Source organism: Rattus norvegicus, chromosome 7 (genome assembly GCF_021556685.1).
Source record: "Rattus norvegicus strain SHRSP/BbbUtx chromosome 7, alternate assembly SHRSP_T2T, whole genome shotgun sequence".
Taxonomy (NCBI): Eukaryota; Metazoa; Chordata; class Mammalia; order Rodentia; family Muridae; genus Rattus; species Rattus norvegicus.
In genome coordinates, this window is record NC_141540.1 from 78,501,816 (window position 1) to 78,524,463 (window position 22,648).

A 22,648-nucleotide genomic window follows, 5' to 3' on the forward strand; every position below is an offset into this window, starting at 1 on the left:
AACCATTTCAATACCAGCTAACACGTGAGCAGTTCGTGGGACAAAGTGCCCTCCGCAAACAACAGACAGACCAGCATCCTAAGACTGCCTACCATGGGCAAAGGCTAGTCTTGCCTTTTGATGTCTCTCTTAATAAAAATAGTTCCCTCCAGCCATCCTAGCTTGGCTTTAGTTTAGCTCTTTGCCTGGCAATTGTAGAAATAGTTTGATTTAAAGCTTAGGCAGAAAGGAAGACATGTTAAGAACTTATTCACAACTTATTTCACGGGAACTTTCCAAGCCAATTGTCAGCAATTCCAGCACAGCTCGAAGTTTCTGTCTAGGTCCTGGACTAGATTCCAATTTCTTGGGATAAGAACCTGCCAAAGTAGCTGACTTATGAGTCAGGTTATATGCAAAGTACTTAGTAAAGCCTCATGTGGCGACATGCTCACACAATGAAACCACTCAGATGTGAGCCATCTGAGTAGTGAGTGCAGCCAGGAACTGCCTCTGCCTTCACCCGAGGAAGATGGCCAGGCAGAGGGAGATGCTGGATCTAGCTCGATGACCAAAGGACTCATCCTACTCCCCCTCCCCCCTTTCTGTTGTCCTGATCACAGACAGTTAAATTCTTTTACATAGAAGTGTAATCACGTCTCAAGATCAAGTAAAATTATGAATTTTTATTATTAAAATTATTGGAAAGCTAAAACCTGGGGCTGCCAAGATGGCTCATTGCAGTAAGACATTTGCCACCAAGCCTGAGAAAACTCACTGTGGCACATATGCAAACATGTATACCTGTGTGGGCACACACAAGTCACACACACACACACACACACACACACACACGGCACAACACAGTAAATTAATATAATTTTAAAACTAAAATGTATGCATTGTTCACAAAGGTTGAAAATGTCAACATATTCTAAGAAATACTAAAAAACATAAAGACAGCCAGTACATGCTATGTTAACAATTGAAACACAAACAAGGCCCCTGAGGTTGTCCCTGCCTTTGTGACAAACAGCCAAGAGGACAACTCTCCAGACTCATGCCCTAATGGCACAAATGGCTCTCACAACAGCACTGACAGCCAGATAAACCTGAGCATGTCATGAGCATCTGTGTCGTTCACAAGCACGGATAAACATGGATGGGAGTGAAGACTAAAGAGTTCATACAAGGGAGTTCTGGGGAAGGCCACTATCTGGGTGATGACAGGGGTGCCGGGGGTCCATTTCCTATCGCGGGAGCTGGGCAGTGCACCGTCTACACCCAAGCCCACCACACAACAGCCATTTCCTGGGTATTTACTTTCCTGTCTTTTGCTGAGTTCTCACTACGTACTGAGTAATGTGTCTGCCAAGTGATCTGCACGGATTGCCTAGCCTAATCATCAGGATAAACTGTGAGGTTAAGTCTTCGCATTACCACATCACAGAATGGAAGATCTTGGGGCTGGGGAGATAGCCCTGTCAGTGTAGTGCAAACCCAGAAACCAGGGTTCAATCCCCAGCACCCACGTGAAAACCGGGTGTGGTACATGCTGATAATCCCCTGAACAACCCCTGAAATCAAGCCCTGTTCTCCACGTGCACATATAAACCCACACAGAGAGAGAGAAATGAATGAAGTCATTGCAGAAAGTTTAAGGAACTTACCAACGTTGATCCAAGGTGGCTTCACTCTGTCTCAGGCTCTCATAGGACACTCCACCTGCCATTGGCAACAGGGACAGAGGGAAAAGTCATTTTTACGGTAATTAATAGAGCCAATCTATAAGTGCATTCTGGGGGGGGTGACCTACAAAAAAACATCCCTTTGCCTCAAGAATACAACAATCCCTGTGTGTCACTTCCACCTTTTCTCTGCCACTGCAAGTATTTAGAATGCCACACACCAAAATTAACTAAGTTCACCACTAGTCCCTAGTCAGCAAAGACCTTCGCTGACTGCACCTCCTGATGAGGGCACCTGCTATTAGTTAGGGAAATCAGTGAAACACTGGTCACTGAGAGGGAGGACAGCATGAAGTTAACCGATAATTAGCCAATGAACTGGTATCCCCAGGAGGAGCGCCAGCAAGCAGCAAGCAGGGACCAGGATTTTAGTCTGAAGCTTCTGAAGAACAACTTGAGATCTAAGGACTGACACTCTGCTGAAACAGCTATTTTAAGCCAGGAAATTCCATGGTGGGAGGCATGCAGAGAAGAATAATTCTGAGCTGGAACTGGGAAGGGATAAGTTGACTCTGAAAATCCCTCTTGCCTTGGTTCAACTGCCACCCCAGTCTCTCTAGGACACAAAATTGCGGTGTGTTGGAGGCCTTTTGCATAGCCTAAGCACACATTTCCTAAGACACAAACCTCTTGAGGCAACAGAACAAAGGCTAGAATCAAACTGGTTGGAAGCCTTGGCTTTACCTCCCACCCAATACCTTTGAAGTCCCTGAGGCCGCTCTCTCACTTACATAATTAGGACATGAACAGTGTCTACCCTGTAAGATTGATGTTAACATTAAATGTGTGTCACCTCCCCAGAACTAAAAAAAATGTCCTTTCAGACTCAAGACTGATTGAAAGCAGGGACATCTTTTATCATTAGCTTTCAGGGACATAGACATTAAAATGAGTGTCGTGCTCCTCAAAGCAATGGTTTCAGGACCGTCCCAGCACCACTCCCTTCTTTCCAGCAGCTCCTTTTGTTTCCTACAGACTCGAAACTCTGAAGTTGCCTTCAGCAGAGTAGCCTTGCTGGTCCCTTTCCAGAACGATCATTTGGAGCCAAGTGTGATGTTGAGAAGTGCATCCTTTTGTGTCACATGTGAGAAAAACGAAGTCCCCAGTCTGGTCCTTACTCCTACCTCCAGCTCTGCTGGTTGCCACATACGCCCCCTACTGTTTCTCCATCTTTTGCACTCAAAATCTCATTGTTCTCTGGCCCAGTAGCACCACTCTGGTTCCCTGGGCTACTCAAGCCCCCCTGCCTGATGGAATATCAGAGCCTGATCCATACAGAAATCATTCTATCTTTCCTCCAAGCCCTACCTCATAGTTCAATGCTTCAGTGGAGTTCTCTTCAGGTCCTGAGCTGTTCAGTGGCCAAGAACAGTGATATGGAAGTCCAGACCACAGGACAGGGCTAAAGAGAAGTCCTGAATCCACCGACAGCCTCATTGCCTGACTCTAGATCCTCCTCTGCTGTGTGTCCAGTGTGGTGATCCCAGGGCAAGCTCACATTCCTGCCTCTCAGTTCCCTCCAAGGTAACGGCTACTTCTAAGTTTTATTTTCTGAGATTACAAGAAGCACGAGGAGAGTGCCCTGTAAATGTTTGTCTAATAGAGTCCAAGGCCCTTGTGTCTCGGCAGGGTAACCAGGAATGCGTATTCAACCTTTTTTCATCTCAGTTTCTTTACTTTAAAACAAGAGTAAGAAAAGTATCATCAACTTCCAATTATTAGAATTAAAGAAAATAAGGTGTGTAACTTGCTTATTGTATAATGTACATAGAACCTTGTATATTAGAGAATTTCAACAAAATGGTATGCTTAGTTAGATGTGGTGGCACGTACCTGTAATCAAGGGTACCTGGAATGTCGAAGTGGGGGGGAGGGGTCAAGAGTTCAAAAGCCAGCCTTGGCTACAAAGTAAACTCACAGCCAATCTGAGCTAAATGTGACTCTGTCTCAAAAAATAACAGCAAGGACAACAACAAAAAAGGTATGTTAAAAAAATTAGTAGCTTCTTCTGAGCTCGGGAACACATTGTTCTTGCCTCTATTATAACATATATCAATCACTGGGGAGTCCCCGGAGAGAGACACTGTGTTGGTATTTCTTCTTCTTTTATAGTAAAGTCATTATAGCCAGCATGTGAAATGGGACGTGGAACTAAAGCAAAAGCCACAGCTTGTAAAAGTGTACAATGACTCGTAACACAGACAACTGCTCAAACCACAGAAGGTGGGATGAACTAAGATCAGACACAGCACTAGCTCACTCAGACCCATGACTCTTAGTATGACTGCATTACAGCCTGCATGACTCTGCTCCGTTCTGCATCCTAAAGACAAGACCTTTGATTATTCCAGAAACTTCTTAGTCTGTAAATTCTGACCAGTCACAGACAAAGAACTGCCTGTGATCCTGGACACTCTGCCCATGTTCCTCCTAATGTCACATCATTCCAGGACAGACATCTTTTGATCCTGCAACATGGTAACAAACCCGTGTTTGTCTATGATGAGGGGCTCCTCATTGTCTTTCTTGGTGGGACCTTACTTGTCATATATGCCAAGAGTTTGATACAGTACCAGGTAGTAGGTTGACATCCATGAAAGTGTTCCTTAAATCAAGACTGAGGTGGTGCAAAATTGTTATAACCTGCAAATCCTTAAAAGAACTCTAGTTAAAAAAATATCAGAGTCCCATTGGGCCAACTGGGGGGCACCATGTATGTGATTTTCTAAGCTATTCACCCTATCAGTTTCATGGGCTACAATATATAATAAAGACTAGAAACCTGATTGGTCCTGTGTGTTTCCAGCTAACAAATGCAATGCCTGTTATCCAGGAAATCACAAGCTGAAGAAGAACACAGTGTAGAGCCAGCAAGGTGACACAGTCACCTTCCTACAGCACCTCCCACAGGGTCTTGCTCACAACATGTGCAAACAGAAACTTCTGTTGATCTCATTCTGTCAACTGTCACTGTGAAGCGACTGAACATGTTTAAAAAGAGACACAGCCTGATCCATGTGGTGTCCAGGAAGACTATTGGTGGCAGGAGCCAGGGCACCCTGTGACAGGCAAGCTGACTAGAGGCTAGCTTTATTGCTCAGGCCGAGGGAGGGACTCTGGCTACAGAGCTAACAGAAAGAAGGGAAATGGGTCTTCTCTAAAGGACTAAGGAAGACAATATGATGTCCAACTGACCTTGAGGGATGCAAAAGGCAATAGAATTCAAGCTGTGCTGTGATTGCCACCAACTAACATAGGAAGCCACCTTGAAAGCAAGCAAAAGGCACTGTAAAAGTCAGGAGCATCTATATATCACAGCCAACGCCGGAAGTCAAGGGCTTCAGACTCTTGGGTCACGGGCAGCCTATAGCGTGCTGTGGTAAGACCAAAACGACAACAAAGGTAACGATGTTTGCTTAAAATAGGAAACGGTGAGTCACTTATTAAATCTTGGGAAGCAGTGACAATCCTTTTGTAACGTGTGCTAGACAGATTTTTTTTTAGCTTTGTTTAAAATTTCAACTAAATTCATTTAAGCAATGAGAGTCAAAGACCCTGGTCTGGCTCGCTGACCAGTAGAGTGACTCACTCATGAGATTATGACCATATTTTGACCTTTTAGCTCAGTATTTTCCTGCATGGCTAAAAATGAAGATACACCAGATATCCTTCCTGGGCTAAGGAACAATAAAAGCACAGTTTGGCCTAATAAGATTCTACATAAATGTACAACGTGAATAAATAGTATTTTAATGAACATGATTTTTGCTTTCAGGAACTTTAAATAAAGGGAGCTTTGACCAAGAACCTAACACCAATACGGAAAGGAAGCACTGAGTTATTTAGAATAAACATATCACAGTATCACAGTAGAGTAGGTGGCAAGCAGACACTAAGGCTTCCCAGAGATCATCTAGGAAGAAAAGGGAAATGCTATATGAACTCCTTTTCCTGGAGGTGCGTTGCCCATGTGTCACCCATTGAACCCAAGGTTAAAGAAGAAATCTTCCGGGGGGGTTGGGGATTTAGTTCAGTGGTAGAGCGCTTGCCTAGGAAGCACAAGGCCCTGGGTTCGAAATCTTCCGGCCCCTTCCCTGAAATTGCCACGCTAACTATTTCTGTGTCCCTGAGCCTTAGGCCTGAAGGTCTACAGCAATCTTGGAACCAGGTTTTGTGTGAGTTGCCATAAACATTTAAGGTCGCTCTGTGTTTGTTTTCAAATAACCTGCCACTAGGGTAAGAGAAAACACAATATTTTCCCCAGAAGTCTTTCCATGGCTGCAGCATTTGGGTCCATTTTCATTAAATATTTCATGCACAAACAATCAACGGGCAACTGGAAGTGATTATTTAGTAATTACATTTAGCTCTAACAGAGCCAACCCATTAGGGCAATAACACACAGGCCGTGATGGCCATTTTAACTCTGAAATTGCCAGTTAGGGTAACTGCTGTCTTGAGGGCAGGGTTCCAGAAATAAATGACCTCCATAGTGCTGAAGGATGATATGTTTCTCAACATTCTAAGAGGCTAATCAACTCAAGGACATGGGTGTTTACAAACTATAACCTCAACAGGCTAGGGGAAGAGTAATTCATTTTAAAACTCTAAAACTGTTCTTTAAAGACTTAATTTGCTCATTAGTTTAATACATCTAGATTGGATTTCCTCCAAACCTAAATTTATAGTAATCTGGGCCAGTTAGCTGGTATTGGGGGCGGGGGGTTATTCCTTTGCGATGGACCAGTTAGTAGCATCTTGTACACCCCACAGCACATCCCCTGACCGGTATTGCCCACACTCCTTCCTTCTCACTTCTCTGGGGTTTTCCCAAGCAGGGGAGGGCAGACAATGGCTAATGTTCCCCTCGCTCTCCTCACACTGTAGAGTTTGATAACAGCACTATCCCCTCGCCCATGCAGTTTCTGCTGAGTGACCCTTTGCCTGGGATTACAGCCCTTACCAGGCCCCGTTGTTTGTTCTTTCACCGCCCTGAACCAAGATAAAAATGGCTTCCCACTCCTGCTGATTTCCCACCAGAGATGCCTCATTTATTTCTGTGAGCCTGCCCTCAGGTCTGCAGTTGACCTTTCAGTTAACTTTCTTCATTCAAACCTTGAGAAGAAAGCTCCATCTTGCTAAAGACTCAGTGCAACCACGCTCAAAATGAATGCACAAGGGATTCTTTCCAAGAGGAAGATGAGGAGCTAATGCCCAAGACCCATACATATTCGAGATCTGTACTCTGGGAGGGGTGGGAGGGAGGTAGCAATGAGTCCACACAGAACCTTCTGTTTGGGGCAACTTTAATGTATTTAATGTCAAAAAAGCAAACACTGATTGATATTCAGCCTTTTGAGTTCCTACTCCTCATCTGAAACACAGAAACGAAATCTCATCCGCTCATTGCCACTGTCCAAAACCAAAACAGCACAGCATAAAGCAGCAGGGCTGCCAACACCCGGAGAGTCACTCATTGATGTGTCCCCTCCACCCCACACCCCACCCCGAGCAACAAGAGCTCCTTTGGGTTAATTACGGTGCAGTTCAAATAAAGAGCAAATTACATTTCCAGAATCTTTTTGTTCCAAATTTTAACTTGCTCTTGTTGGGAAGAAGTAGCCATCACTTTTTCAAAGCCCAGAGCCAAGTCACAAACTAGGGGAAAAAAGGAAGGAAGGAAGGAAGGAAGGAAGGAAGGAAGGAAGGAAGAGAGGGAGGGAGGGATGGAGAGAGGGAGGGAGGGAGGGAGGGAGGGAGGGAGGGAGGGAGGAAGGAAGGAAGAAGGGAGGGAGGAAAGGAAGGAGGGAGGGAGGGAAGGAAGGAGGGGGGAGGGAGGGAGGGAAGGAAGGAAGAAAAGAGGGAGGGAAGGAAGGAGGGAGGGAGGGCACTATTTTATGCAAATGTCTTCAGGTTGTCGATTTCTCTCCAAAAACCTATTATCGATGCCATAACTACCTGAGGTGATGCTTCCTTTTTCAGTCTGGATGTTTGTTTATTTAGCTGGACAGAGCAGTTTTCATGCCATTATACTTGCTGAACCTGCCACATGTTGATAAACTGGACAGTTTCCAAGACTGAATAGGAATGTCTTTAATTTCTTACCTTTCCTTTTGTGCCTGTGACCAGGAAATAAGACGTCTATCCCTGCCTCCTGTTTACTAAAATGGTTTAGGAGATTTAGGTGAGGGAGCGGAAGCCCAGGTCTGCTTTCTCACACACATTTGGACTTCACGCTCCTCACTCTCTAAGGGGCTACTTCTCTAATACACATCTCTGACAACTAACTGCTTGGGCAGTCTCTGCTCCCAGCACGGCTCCAAAGGAGAGTAAATGCTTGTAGAGACCTCCAGGTTGCCTTAACAACCTTCATCTTTTCCCTTCCACCTATCTCCACGGTGTGGTAAACATCATTTTGTTCAATTTTCTCCAGGATGCTCCAATGTGTACAGACGTGCTCTGTTAGGTCCCTGACTGATAAGAGCTGAACTTGGGAAGAGTGCAACGTACTACTCCAAAAGCAGCAGAACTTGTTAAAAGTGAAGAAAATACTGTGCACCCAAGAAAGTTAAGGAGACAGAACAGTTATAGCTCAAGAGACATCTAAGTTTGAACAGAAGGGAGCATTAATAGGAAATCTTCGGAGCAGCCTGAAGCTTGGCACATATATATCATTTACATATATATTTACGATATATATATATATCCACTTACTAGTTTTGATAATATATTGTGTTTTTTGAGATATTAATATTAGAAGCTAGAGAAAGGAAGCTTAGGAGCTCTTTGCACTTTCTTTCAGCTTTTCTGTATATATAAAATTATTTCAAAATGAAATCTTTTCCTTTAAAATTATGTGTATACACATGTAGGCATGTGTCTGCATGTGGGTAAGAGCATGTGAGTTTAGGTGAGCAGAGACCAGAAGAAGGAATCAGATCCCCTGGAGCTGGAGTTACAGGCAGTTGTGAGCTGCCCAATGTGGGTGCTGGGAACTGAACTCAGGTCCTCTGCAAGAGCGTACGTTCTCCTAACTGCTGAGTGATCTCTCCAGGCCCCCCTCCCCCCAATAAAATCTTATTAAAGAAAAATAGGATTTCAGCTCCTGAGTTAGAGCTTCAGTAGTTGGTCCTTCATTGAATATTTTGAAAAATGTGGTCCTACTGAACTCAGAAAATATTAACCCAGGTTGGGATAAAGATGGAAGCAATAATTTATCAATGCTAAATGCTACATAATTACTTGACTTTTTAAAGAAGACAGAACTGAAACTATGTCAAAGTTCATCTTCTCTTCCAATTAACTAGAATGATTCATCCTTCAACCAGTCGCTGGATTTAGTTTCTTACATTAAAAGAAAAAACAAAGAAGAGAAACCTTGAAAAATGCTGGCTATTGTTTGTCGGGTGTGGCAAACAGATGGAGCATGCAAAGGCAGGGGTGGAGTGTGCAGAGGCAGGGGTGGGGAGTGCAGAGGCAGGGGTGGAGTGTGCAGAGGCAGGGGTGGGGAGTGCAGAGGCAGGGGTGGGGAGTGCAGAGAAAGAGGTGGGGTGTGCAGAGGCAGGGGTGGGGAGTGCAGAGGCAGGGGTGGAGAGTGCAGAGGCAGGGGTGGAGTGTGCAGAGGCAGGGGTGGGGTGTGCAGAGGCAGGGGTGGGGAGTGCAGAGAAAGAGGTGGGGTGTGCAGAGGCAGGGGTGGGGAGTGCAGAGGCAGGGGTGGAGAGTGCAGAGGCAGGGGTGGAGTGTGCAGAGGCAGGGGTGGGGAGTGCAGAGGCAGGGGTGGGGAGTGCAGAGAAAGAGGTGGGGTGTGCAGAGGCAGGGGTGGGGAGTGCAGAGGCAGGGGTGGAGAGTGCAGAGGCAGGGGTGGAGTGTGCAGAGGCAGGGGTGGGGTGTGCAGAGGCAGGGGTGGAGTGTGCAGAGGCAGGGGTGGAGTGTGCAGAGGCAGGGGTGGAGAGTGCAGAGAAAGAGGTGGGGTGTGCAGAGGCAGGGGTGGAGTGTGCAGAGGCAGGGGTGGAGAGTGCAGGGGCAGGGGTGGAGTGTGCAGAGGCAGGGGTGGAGTGTGCAGAGAAAGAGGTGGGGTGTGCAGAGGCAGGGGTGGGGAGTGCAGAGGCAGGGGTGGAGTGTGCAGAGGCAGGGGTGGAGAGTGCAGAGGCAGGGGTGGGGAGTGCAGAGAAAGAGGTGGGGTGTGCAGAGGCAGGGGTGGGGAGTGCAGAGGCAGGGGTGGAGAGTGCAGAGGCAGGGGTGGGGAGTGCAGAGAAAGAGGTGGGGTGTGCAGAGGCAGGGGTGGGGAGTGCAGAGGCAGGGGTGGGGAGTGCAGAGAAAGAGGTGGGGTGTGCAGAGGCAGGGGTGGGGAGTGCAGAGGCAGGGGTGGAGAGTGCAGAGGCAGGGGTGGGGTGTGCAGAGGCAGGGGTGGGGAGTGCAGAGGCAGGGTGGAGTGTGCAGAGAAAGAGGTGGGGTGTGCAGAGGCAGGGGTGGGGTGTGCAGAGGCAGGGGTGGAGAGTGCAGAGGCAGGGGTGGAGTGTGCAGAGGCAGGGGTGGGGAGTGCAGAGGCAGGGGTGGAGTGTGCAGAGGCAGGGGTGGAGTGTGCAGAGGCAGAGGTGGAGTGTGCAGAGGTAGGGGTGGGGAGTGCAGAGGCAGGGGTGGGGAGTGCAAAGGCAGGGGTGGGGAGGGCAGAGGTAGAGGTGGAGCATGGAGTGCTGGTATTACTTTTATTCTTTCTCTCCTTTTTCCTTTTTCCTTTCTTTCTATTTGGAGACAAGGTGTGGTTTGAATGAGAATGGCCCCATAGACTCATAGATTTAAATACCTGGTTACCTAGGAGGGACACTATTTGAAAGAATTAAGAGGTGTGGCTTTGTTGGAAAGTGAACATAGGAGTGGAAAGTGAGATACAAGCCTTTCCTATGGGTCCCTTGATCCTTTCATCTGAAGGGGGCAGGGCCTGAAAACAAACAAACAAAACTCTCCAGTCTCTGCCTCCAGGAGGTTATTACCCCCCTCGTAGTTCAAATAACAGTGGTTTTAAAAGTGCTTGCCATAGCCAACTGGTACATGAACGCACACAATAGAAATTACTGGCTTAAACGGTCCCTGACTCCTAACTCTAAGGCAAAAAGCTTGTGGTCCCGAGCCTTGCAATGCAGCAGACGTTTCAAACAATGAGAATTTATAAGAGCCCAATCCTTTCAATAATTTAGTTAGAAATTAATGAAAATTAGATTAACATCAAAGAATTATTTCACTAAAAATAAGAACAGTTTACTCTTGCTTCTGTGCGAGAACATGTTATACATTAGCTCAAGTAGCGAGGGCCGGGAAAAGCTAACAGCGTTGGGAATGCCATGCGGGAGGATGCCGAGATGAAGCTGGAGCTTCAACGCAGCTGGCATGGAAGGTAAATGCTTGCGATCGAGCACACGGGTGAGCACCAAGGTTAATAAACTGTCCTTGTGCTGCAGATTCTCGTTAAAGTCAATTTTTGAGGCTCTTGTCAATAAAAATGATCGGCTAATAAATTTGCTCATCTGCTTCACAATGTCAGCCAGCTTATCGTCCATCCCGTCGGACTGCGTTCCTAACCGGAAATATACATGAGAAATCTGCAAAAACAAAGAACTCCACAGAAGGGAGTAGGTGCTCAGAGAGAACAAGGATCTGTCTTTCTCTCCTGGGCAGACTCATTTTCGCTCCGGAATAAACAGGGTGGCTCGATTGCTTTAACCTCTCCCGGCAATGTAAAAGGATCTCCTAGCCGGGGTCACTCCCCTTCTATTTTATTCAGAAAGAAGCTTTCAGATGAGAGATGAAAGAAAAGCTGCCGCCAGTCAATGCAAAGTCCACAAGCCGCCGAACAGTTTTTGGCAGAAATATTAAAAAGAATTATTCTACAGAGGAGTCCTGTAAGTCAGTCTCACTGCCTCGGATAAATACTGTTTCTATTCTTGACCGCTGAGGTGGAGAATGCTCCTTCAAAGCAGTTTACCGCCTCTGTGTCTGGAGAAGTCGATGAGCTTCCAGAGGCTGTCTTTGGATACCATGGTAACCGCATGATTCGGGTCAAGTCTATCATGTCTAGGGGACAGTTAAAGAGATTTCAAAACATTACCTGAGAAAATAAGCACTGAGGACACATGCTCCTGGCAGGATAAACTGGACACGGGATACACTCATGTCTAGACCCTTGGGTCCCCAGCACCTGAGAGCTACAGTGAGATGCCACACTATCTCAAAGGACGCACGCTTGCTTATGACAATTATAAAACACATAAGCACTGGGAGAGATGCTTCAGGGTTAAGAGCACTTGCTCCTACAGAAGAGCCATGTTGGATTCCCACAAGGCTCACAACCATCTGTAACTCCAGTTCTAGGGAATCCTGTACCCTCTGCAGACTTACGCAGACACTGCATGAGCATCATACACAAACATAAAATAAAGCTTAAAAATACTTTGGAAGAATGTTTCAGGCCTGAAGAAGTACCTCAATAGTTAAAAGTACATCCTATTCTTCCAAAGGACCTGAGTTAGGTCCTTACATCCACATTGGGCAGTCTATACTCAGGATCCAGAGGGATCCTCTCCTTTGGCTTCCATAGACACCTCACTCATGTGCACGTACACACGCAGGAACAGAATGAATGAATGAATGAATGAATGAATAGAATTTCTTCAATTAAAAATACACAATGCATATACAGCATGTCATCACAGATGTTGGACTTCTATATTCAATTTTTAATGTAATTTTTTCTCAGTTTTTGCTTTGGCTTTAGTTGTGGAAGTCTTTTGTGAGTGTGCTAGGCACAGCAATAGACACAGTAGTTCAAGCTGCTCGCTCCCACAGGCCTTCAAATGAGAAAGGATGGCTCGGCTTTACTGCTGCTGCAAAGGCTTAGCAGGCATGAACCTCCCCTAACCTCCCAGGGTGAGAGCACACCCTTTGCACACCCTTTTCACACCCCTTCTCTTGAAAGCACTGAGGGAAGCGTGTCACACATGCTACAGACTTCCTCTTCTGTGTAGTGTGTCGGGGTGAGTTAATACTACCATAAGGTCACTTCACAAATCACACAGAGCCCAACATGCACCTGAACATATGCACATACGTCAAGAATCTTGATCATTGAAATTGATTTTCACAAATCCCACGAACGAGACAAACTGCCCCAGCCTTTGTCACATTCAGGAAGAGAGAGCATCTTCCTGAAGCAGGCTGCCTGGCCTTGTGTTTTCTCTAAGCTGAGGAAGCAAAGCCAGACACCCATTCCTCTTGCTTCTGTGCTTATTGGTTTCGTGGAGTGCATGGACTCTACTTGCCCCTCCCCCAACCCGTGTCCTTTAACCATGTTCTCTACTTCAGACCAACCCTTTCTTCCTCTGGAATTCTTAAGGTCAAATCCTCAGTCAATTCTGCACTCTTTGTTCTCTGCTCCAATGTTGAAAATTCCAGAAAAGAACAGGCACCCTCCCAGACACCATGGAGGAAATCAGGAGAGACCACTTGTAAAGGTTAACTTTGGGAACAGGGACCATCTGTTCGCATTGTTAACTGTAGGCTACCCCAGCAAGCTTGATCAACTTTTGATGCCAGGAGTTAATTCCAGAAATAGGGGAAGGGAAGGGTTAACGCACACGTGACAATCTCATCTTCTGAAATTCTCAGACCTAGTTTATGTGCAGGTACACACATGAGCTGCACACATGCTAGTCTGAAATAAAGCATTCAAATAAAGTAGCTATGAATAGGGTGCTTCCCCTCTAACGGCTGGTAAAAGGTACTCCGGTAAAATTTACTAACCAAAATTATGAAACCCTGAAAACGTACATGTTTTCTAATTTAAGACTCTTCCTCTCAATTAAGTTGGTATTGATGCCATGATAGACTGTATGGGAAACCATCATTAACGCTTCCCCCAGGAGGAACCAAGCGTAGATCATGTCTGAAGAAAAGAAGATTCCCTTGCTAGATACAAAAGCAAGTACCAAATGACCCTGCGATCTCTCATTTCCCAAAGAACGAAGTGAGCACTCCATCAGGTCACGGCCACTGTGAGGTGTGACATTGTCATGAACTGTTGCCTGCATGGGTGCCCGTGATGGAGGCACGGGGACATGAAATGTTCTCCCGTTGACCCACAACAAACCTCCTCAGAGCTGGCTGTGGACCGCTATTCTGGCAGCAGATTGTGGCACAGGCTGCCAGCCTCAAGCCGGCTTGGCAGGAATGAACCCAACGTCGCCTGAAACTGCTACAGATGTAATAATATCTGACAAGAGGATGATTGGACAGTGCACAATGCTATTTCCTCTAATTAAGGAACTCTCGAGAAAAACCCAAAATAGACACAAAGCTCTGTCAGCAAAGCAATCAGTGGTGACAATTATCTTTCGACTTAAACTCTGCGCTGAGCCTCTGTGGGGAGCTGGACTAGCTGCTAGGAATTTACAAATCAGCATGCAGCAGAAGTCAGGGATGACAAGGACACAGGCTGGGGGCGGGGTGCAGAACCTGCTGCTTACTAGCGGTGAGCATCTCTTCACCTGAGGGGAACAGCAGCAGGCAGGCTGCTGGAGGAGCTGCTGCCCAGTCGGAGGGTGTGTGAGTGTATGTGTGTAAGAGTAGGACTGTGTGAGAGTTGTTTGTGTGAGTGTATGTATATGTGTAAATGCAGGTGTGTGTGTGTGTGTGTGTGTGTGTTAGAAAACTTTGAAGAAGAATCAAATGAAGAATCCTACAGTAACTTGACGTCCACTCCCCCGTGGCCTGGGGTGTTTACTCATCCTGAATCACTATGTCTTTACCTGGAGCCGTTCTTCACAGTCTTTAACATCTTTAACAAGCAGAGCGAGCCCACTCCTTTATGCGGGTACCACATGACTTGTCCCTCTATTGACCTCCATAAGAGATTATAGTATAGATTATACTAGGAGTTCATGAGAAACAGGAGTTGGGAAGTTTACATAAAGCAACAAATATGATTCAGTCATCATAATACATAATTATCAAATCATAGCTATCCATACAGACAGGGAGACCTTATATACATAGATATAGATGATATAGATATATAATGGCTGTCATTAGGAGGTTCAGTACCTTTCCTTCCCAACATTGCTGCCTGTGTTCAGAACTAATAGTAAGTGTGTCTTCTTGAAATCCTCTTCCCAGTCATTGCACTAATTGGGTTCTCAAGGAAGCAACTCCTGAAACTGCCCAGACTGCACAAGGACACGTGCCAACAAGTTTGGGCATCCTCCTTTTTTTCCCATTTCTTGTCTCAGTCACGTGTAGTTTTCTTTTCCATGAAAGATTCCAGTAGTAAAGATCACAGAAGAGTTGACCTGGCCGAGCCTCCACACAACTAAAGCTCATTCTCCATTCTCTTAATAAAGCTTGTATGTAGCCCATGTTGGTCTGATGTCTATGTCCAGCTCCACATGAACAGCAAAGCCAGACCTGACGGCCACTGCAGGAAGAATACACTTACCTTAGAGATGAAGCTCATCAGTCTCTCCTGCAGCTAAGAGAGACCGCTGAGATTAAGCAGAGATCATTGGTCCATGCAGCTAGCCTAAGTCTTTACCTGAACTAACATAGCTATCACTGTGACACATGGACTGGGTTTTTCTCTGTCTACTTGTTTAGAATAGACATGATGGTGCCAAACTGAACAAAATACATTAAACTGACTTAATGGTAATTGCTAGAACTACATGACTTCAGGTCTTTGACTGAGAGGGGCATGGGCTGAAAACCTTAGTACACACTAAAGAAAGACAAGAAGAAATAGGTTCAATGGAATTCAGCTTTTAGGGCCTGCTCTTTTCTGCCATCAATGGGGGAAATGCATATAAAATAGAAAGCTGAGATAACTACAAAATCAATCTTTATCGAAAATTAAGAAAATAACAGTTGGTGAGCACATCCCTACCATTATATGACAAGACTCAAAGTCAGGAAGATTTGAGAGCCGGGAACCCTTTGCAAGATTCTTGGCAGAAACATGGGTTCCCCTTGCTAGCGCCCTGTCTTTGTGCCAGGTTTTAAAGCATCAGATGCAGCTTTACACAGGAATCTTGACCAGAGTGGAGAGAAAGGTAGAACCACTCTTAGGAGGTGAGATGCTCATCTCTTTATCTATCTGTGCTACTGTAACACAATGCCATATTCATGTTAGCTTATGAAAAAGAACCATTCCTCACAAGTGAATGTAGACATGAGCACTTTTAATCTCAGCACTCTGAAAACAGAGGTAGAAAGATCTCCATGAGCTCAAGGCCAGTTCTTTTTTTTTCTTTCTTTTTTTTTTTTTTTTTTTCAGAGCTGAGGACCGAACCCAGGGCCTTGGGCTTGCTAGGCAAGCATTCTACCTCTGAGCTAAATCCCCAACCTCAAGGCCAGTTCTATATAGTAAACTACAGGCCAGGCAGGGCTACACAGGGAGACTGTCTTAAAACTAAACAAGAGTAGGCATTTCTCACAACTCTAAGAATGAAATGTCCTTAAATGAGCCTCCACACAATTAAAGCTCATTCTCCAATCTAACATCACTCGTTGTAAAGCTAGTGCGTGAAACACTATCAGATTTAGTGGTTGGTGGTTCAGAAGCAGTCCTTCAGTGGGCAAATGAACTCCCCTGGCTTCCTTTCAAAAGGCACTAAGTTCATCTGTGAGGGCTTTGCTGTGCTCCAGTTATCTCCCAGCACTCCTACCTCTAGCCTTGCCCCTTCACAATTGGGTCTCAGCACATGGCATTTGGGGTAACACAGAGATGCAGACTACATGAGTAGGCTTATCCTAGAGGAAAGAGCTGAGCTTTTGATAGCTAGAGGGACAAAGCTCAAAGAACAATGGGAAATAAGAAGCTTTAAACATGTCCACTGGTGATAATTGTTCAGTTAGAGTGCATAAGCTGACTGTGAAATGAATTTAAATGTCTTAATTCTGTGCCTTAGGCCCCGGGGTATTCTCACATAGAGTTACCTTCACAATATTTTGATATGAACTATTTTAATCTTATTATCAGAAGTACATGCGACTATTAAAAAATAGAAATAGTGATTATGTAAAATACTGCTCCTCAAACATTCAAGTGCTTAAGAACCACTCTCATTAATCTTGTGAAATGAGGATTCATTAAGTCTGAGGTGGGATCTGCAGTGCTGCATCTCCTTTTTAAGTTTCATGTTGTGAACCCTTCACCACACTTAAAAGGGACCTTATGAATGCTGGGAAGTGCCCTACTATTATGCTATGTACAATTCAGCCCATGCTTCTGTATTTCTAATGGGCTTTCAGGTATTTGGGTGGCCCCAGAATAGCCACTTACTGGAGTGAACTGATGTGGCAAACATGGAGCAGTGGTGGCTCATGCTACAATTAATCCCAGCACTGGAGAGACTCAGATATGATTACCCTTGGCCTGTGCTAAACAGTGAGTTCTGGGATACACATGAAACCCTGTGTCAAAAATAAACAAACAAGGGAGAGAAGGAGTCAGGAAATATGTTGGGGAGCTAAGGCAATCACTCCCCAAATGGCCTTACATCATTCAGCTGTGTCTGGAATTGGGACAACACACCTCTTAGCTCAGCAATCATTAAAAATCCTTCCTCAGGACTTTTCATTTCACAAGGCTCTTCTGTGGAGCTGGGATCTGTAGTGTCTGTTCTGTTGCCTCATTCTTCACTATTTTCACTTGTCTCTTTCATTGTCTCCTTGATTCTTTCTTTCTTTAACAAAAACATTTCTGGTTGGGGAAAGTACCCCTTTCTTTTTCCTTACCCCAAGCTGAGGAATAACCTCTCTATCATGCCCCTTCCACTGTAGGCATGAATTTCCTGGGTGTAAACAACCTAGACTGTCAAATAGCACAACTCAGGAAAAGAATAAGATTTGAACCTTCAGTTTGCCTATTAAGCTTTAGGTTGTGATTTTTATTATTGGTTTCTTGTGATTCAAGCTTTGTTCTTTTCTGATCGGCATTTTTAGCTACCACCAAATTTTTCCTTTAATTCAAGTGATCCTTTAAATGTTATAAAATAGATGTATGATATGGAAAGTCATGGTAAATATCATTCTTATAATCAATAAAGTTATGCCTCAATTCAAGCCCATCAGAAGGCAGTGATCACAAGGCATTTATAAGAATTAACATACAAGGGTTGGGGATTTAGCTCAGCGGTAGAGCACTTGCCTAGGAAGCGCAAGGCCCTGGGTTCGGTCCCCAGCTCCGGAAAAAAAAAAGACTCAAAGAAAGGGATAAAAGCAAGCACAGACAGAGCACTCCAGTGGGTGCTGGGATCTAGACAAGGATCAGATGGGAATTCCAGAAATAGAACGCAACATCACATGTGAGAGAGTTTGCTCAGCACATACCTGTGTTCCAGTATTTCCCAGGCAGGGCCAGAATTGCCAGCTCAATGCCAGTCTGGGCTAATTAGTGAGTCGTCATAAGAAAGAAATAAAAACGCCTTAGAATTAATGAATCATGAATTCAAAAAGGGTCTTCAAAGATCAAAAGAAAAAGAATGCGATGTCTCATTCCTCCTTTCTTTTTCTCTTCTCTTCCTCCCTGTCCCTTCTCTCTGTTGAGACAAAACCTACTTAATTCATGTAGACCTGAACTCAATCCTACTGCTTCAGCCTCCTAAACACTGGAATTATAGGCCTGAACCACCACACCCAACTGAGTTTCTTCTTTCTTTTTCTTTTTCTTTTATTTGTCCCATTAAAAGATTTTAAGATAGTTTTTAAATTTTTATTGTGTTTTATGTGTATGGGTGTTTTGCATGCATGTGTGTCTATTCACCACATACATGTCTGGTATCTTCATGGACAAGAAGAAAGTGTCAGATATCCTGGAACTGGAGATTGGAATTATAGAAAATTGTGAGCTGCCATTGGTTGCTGGGAATGGAACCCAGGTTTTCTGAAAGAACAGTTAGTGCTTTTAACCACTGAGCTATCTCTCCAGCTCTTAATATAGTGTGTGTGTGTGTGTGTGTGTGTGTGTGTGTGTGTGTGTGTGTGTGTGTGTGTGTGTATGTATTCATGGTGAGTTTCCTAATCTTAAGTACTTCATGATCTCAAGATTTCATTTGTGAACATTCAACCATTGTTTGAAAAATGAAAGGGAACTGGGAAGAGGTAGGTAGATCACTAGGACTAATATTCTCTACATAGTGAGTTCCAGGAGAGAGAGAGAGAGAGAGAGAGAGAGAGAGAGAGAGAGAGAGAGAGAGAGACACACAGAGACACAGAGACACAGAGACACAGAGACACAGAGACACAGAGAGAGAGAATAACAAACAGACAGACAGATGGACAGACGGAGACAAAGGCCGTTAGTCTTCTCTGTGACTCCATTTCCTTTTCTGTGTTACAGACATATGGGATTAGGTGACATATTTTTTCTCAGAGCCCCAGCAAGAAAGAAATGACATGCTTAGATCAAGGCTTTAATGAAGGGGATTGTTTACAAGGTGTATAAATGTGCTGTTGGGGGGTTGGGGATTTAGCTCAGTGGTAGAGCGCTTGCCTAGCAAGCGCAAAGCCCTGGGTTCTGTCCCCAGCTCCGGAAAAAAAGAAAAAAAATGTGCTGTTGGAACTTCCTGCTGGAACTTCAATACTCATGATCATTTGGGACAGAATTAAGTTCTGCTACACAAGAAGAAATGTCTGAATGTTTACTGAAGACCCAAGGAAGTCTATCAGAATGTGGCTTCACCTCACGTGATATGCTTTGTACATGGTCTCTTCTGTCTCAGTGTGCAGAGTTCACCGTCTCTTTGATGTAGCTTGCAGTCACCTCTCACTCAGTCACACAGCTTGGATGGCAGTGCTCACTTGCTGCTTCAGAAACAAGTAAGCAAACACATTGTGATAAATGACCCTGGTTTTCTCTCACTGAACCCTGACCAATGTAGTGGCATTCTGTTATGAGCTAGTAGAGATTTGAATGAGAAATGTCCTTGTGGGCTCCTGTATCTGAAGACTTGATCACCAGTGGGTACTGTTTGGTAGCATCGTATAGAACCTTCAGTGAAGTCTTGCTGGAGGAAGGATTCCTGAGGGGCAAGCCTCCAGGGTTTATAGCCTTGCCCCACTTCCTGTCCTTTCTCTGCTTTCTGTGTGTGGGTGAGAAAGTGATCAGCCAGCCTCCAACTTCTGCCACTGTGCTGTCCTTGCCTGGTGCCATAACATCCCCACAAGTGGTGACTTTACCCCTCAGGAAGTCAAAAGAAACCCTTTCTTCCTTACATCGCTTTTATCAGTTTGTTTTATCACAGCAACAGAGAAGGAACTATTCCAGAAAGTGTTGTTCATTTCTTCTCTTGACAGCCCAAACTCTCAACACTCACTGTGGTTATCAATTTGATGGGATCTAGAATCATCGGAGAGATAAGCTTCTGGGCATGTCTGTGAGGAGCTGTGTAGATCGGGTTATGCTCTGGGTCTGTCTGTGAGGAGCTGTGTAGAACGGGTTATACTCTGAGCCTGTCTGTGAGAAGGTGTAGAGATTTGGTTATGCTCTGGGCATGTCTGTGAGGAGCTGTGTAGATTAGGTCCGTGCAGGGTTATTGTGAGGCTAATTGATGAAAAGACCCACTCACTACAGGCTCCACCATTCTGGCGGCTAGGATCCCAAATGGATATAAGCATAAAGTAAACTGAGCACAGGCATTCACCTTCTTCTACAGATACATCGAGGGCACTGCCTCAAGCTCTTACCACCATGACGTTGTCACCATAATGAGCTGTAACCTGGAGCATGAAGCAAAATAGACTCTTTCTTCCTTATATTACTTTGCTCCAGAATGTTTAAATCACAGCAAAAGGAAACTGGTTGCTATATCTTCTGACCCAGTGCCTTCCCTTTTTCTGGAAGCAAGATCTTACAAAACCAGTGGTCACTGCCTCAAAACCCAGCTCTAATGAAGAATGAAGAAAAGACTCTTGAGTTGCAAGCCAGGCCCTTAGCATCTCAGAACATAAACGAGAAAATCTGGATTCATACTTCCCTCCCCTGTCCTTGCAAATGCATCCTGGCTCACCAGCCTCCTTCGTCCATGTGCATACACATCCTGACCAGAATGATGACTCTCTGAAATAGGAGGATGGAGAGAAAGTTTTAATCTCTCCATAGACATTCTAATCTCTCCACAGACAGTGTATCTCCCAATCCTTTCTCACAAATCCAAGATGGTGAAGGGTAAGTGCCTGAGGGTAAGACAAACCCATCCCTCATCTCACACACACCTCCTTTTAAAGCTCCCATTCCTTCCCCCGACTGAGCTGCTGCCCCAACTGTCACTTGTTCATGAGTGTCTTCTCTCCAGTGCCAGCCAAGACTCATGGACGTTCAGGAGTTACTGAACCACACAGGTCCAGGAAAGTATAAGCCTTGTAATTTGAAGATTCAAGGATCCTTTATAAAGTTTGCCTTACACACATAACTGCTTCCGAGGGAGCTCGGTCCATTGACAGCATTGAACAAACTGGCGTCTGTCCTAGGCATCCGCTATGTCCTGAATTTAAAGGTGATGCTTGCTTGCTGGAACCATTATACTGATGTCCAACTAGGAGCAAGGCCATTAGAGAGATGTCACGCTGGGCTGTGAAAGGCTCTCAGAATAGTGGGGAGTCATGCTGGGGTAGAACGAAAACCCATCTGGAAAGAAGCAAAACTAAGTTTCCACAGAAAAGCACTTGTCTTTCCAGTGAGTCGGATTAACTCCTAGAGGCTCTATCAGGTAGAGAAAGACTCTACCTTTTGGCAAAGAACAGAGAGGTAGAGGCCTGATCATTGTCTACAGGAGTTTAGCTGGGGCAGAGAGTTCACAATTAGCCAGCCAAAGGACCATGACTATGGTGCTTAAACTCTTTCTGCGGATGACTTTTCCCCCCAGGCGTTTGGGTTAAGATCATTATTGAGGTCCCTTCCAACTCTCAAAAAATGTGAGTCTCAAGCTGGGAAAGGGACTTTCAAGTTCAGAGTCCAATGACTAGACATTAAAGACAGAAGAGCAAATGTCCTGCCATTATCAGCTGACAAAGAACAGAGGAGTTCTATGCACTTGCTTGGCCTGCTGCCTGACTAAGTCCCCAGCACATCCCCACCTCAGCTTTAGATGATGCCATACAGAGCGGCTATCCCATGGAGACCGCTCAGCCAGCCATAAAAGGCCCTCTCCTAAGTGGCCTTCATAACATTATCCAGTTCGGTTCCCACTGCCCTGTCTTGTCGAGCTGCTGACCCAGCTCATGATGAGAACATTACAACTAGACATTTTGTCTAAGTCTAACTGCTGTTGAGTCCTTATAAAGAAGAACAAATTCCAGATGTTGACTTGTGGATTTCATGGGAAACTGAATGGGAAGAAAACAGAATGTAGCAAGCTTCATTGTAAGATTTAATTCTTAAAATCAAATCAAAACAAAACAAGACAAAAAAAACCTCATCCTCTAAAAAGGCCAGAAATAACATATTTTCAAATCTTACGAAGTTGAATGTCTCTCAAACACATGCAAAGAGTCTGTCATGAGTCATTCCAAGCCAAGCAATCTGTCAGTTGCGAGAGGCAAACACTTTCATAAATAGTTCCCGTGCCTCAAGTTCCCTCAGTAAGTACCATGTTAACATATCAAAGATATTCAGTCAGAACATTATCAACCCTGGAAACACTAACTAATGGGCTGCTTCATAACATCAGGCTGGCTTTCCCATGAGCGCTGAGCACACTGGGGCACACTGAAGTACCTTCCCTTGATAGAGTCAGTTTCTCTTCTTCCTGCCTCTTCCTCACATAAGACAGAAACCTTCAGATGTTCCTCCTGCAGCAGCTTTCAATAAGAAAATCTTGTAGCTTGGGCCTCCCAATGAGCAACCCAGCCCCCACTCACCATGGCCTTAGGTCAGGTGT

At 45.1% G+C, this 22,648-nt stretch overlaps 1 protein-coding gene across 12 annotated transcripts in view; it reads right to left on the minus strand.

Moving 5' to 3' along the window:
• The window catches only part of Ncald (neurocalcin delta), a 435,285-nt gene that overhangs the window by 286,835 nt on the left and 125,802 nt on the right, over positions 1-22,648 (minus strand). For 10 of the 12 annotated variants that reach the window (XM_087558795.1, XM_087558789.1, XM_087558788.1 and 7 more), the window contains one exon: positions 1,650-1,704. The gene's annotated coding sequence lies outside the window, so the exon portion shown is untranslated. Of the gene's footprint in view, positions 1-1,649; positions 1,705-3,035; positions 3,237-22,648 lie in introns of those variants that run through there. The other 2 variants (XM_087558793.1, XM_087558800.1) reach the window with 2 other exon arrangements.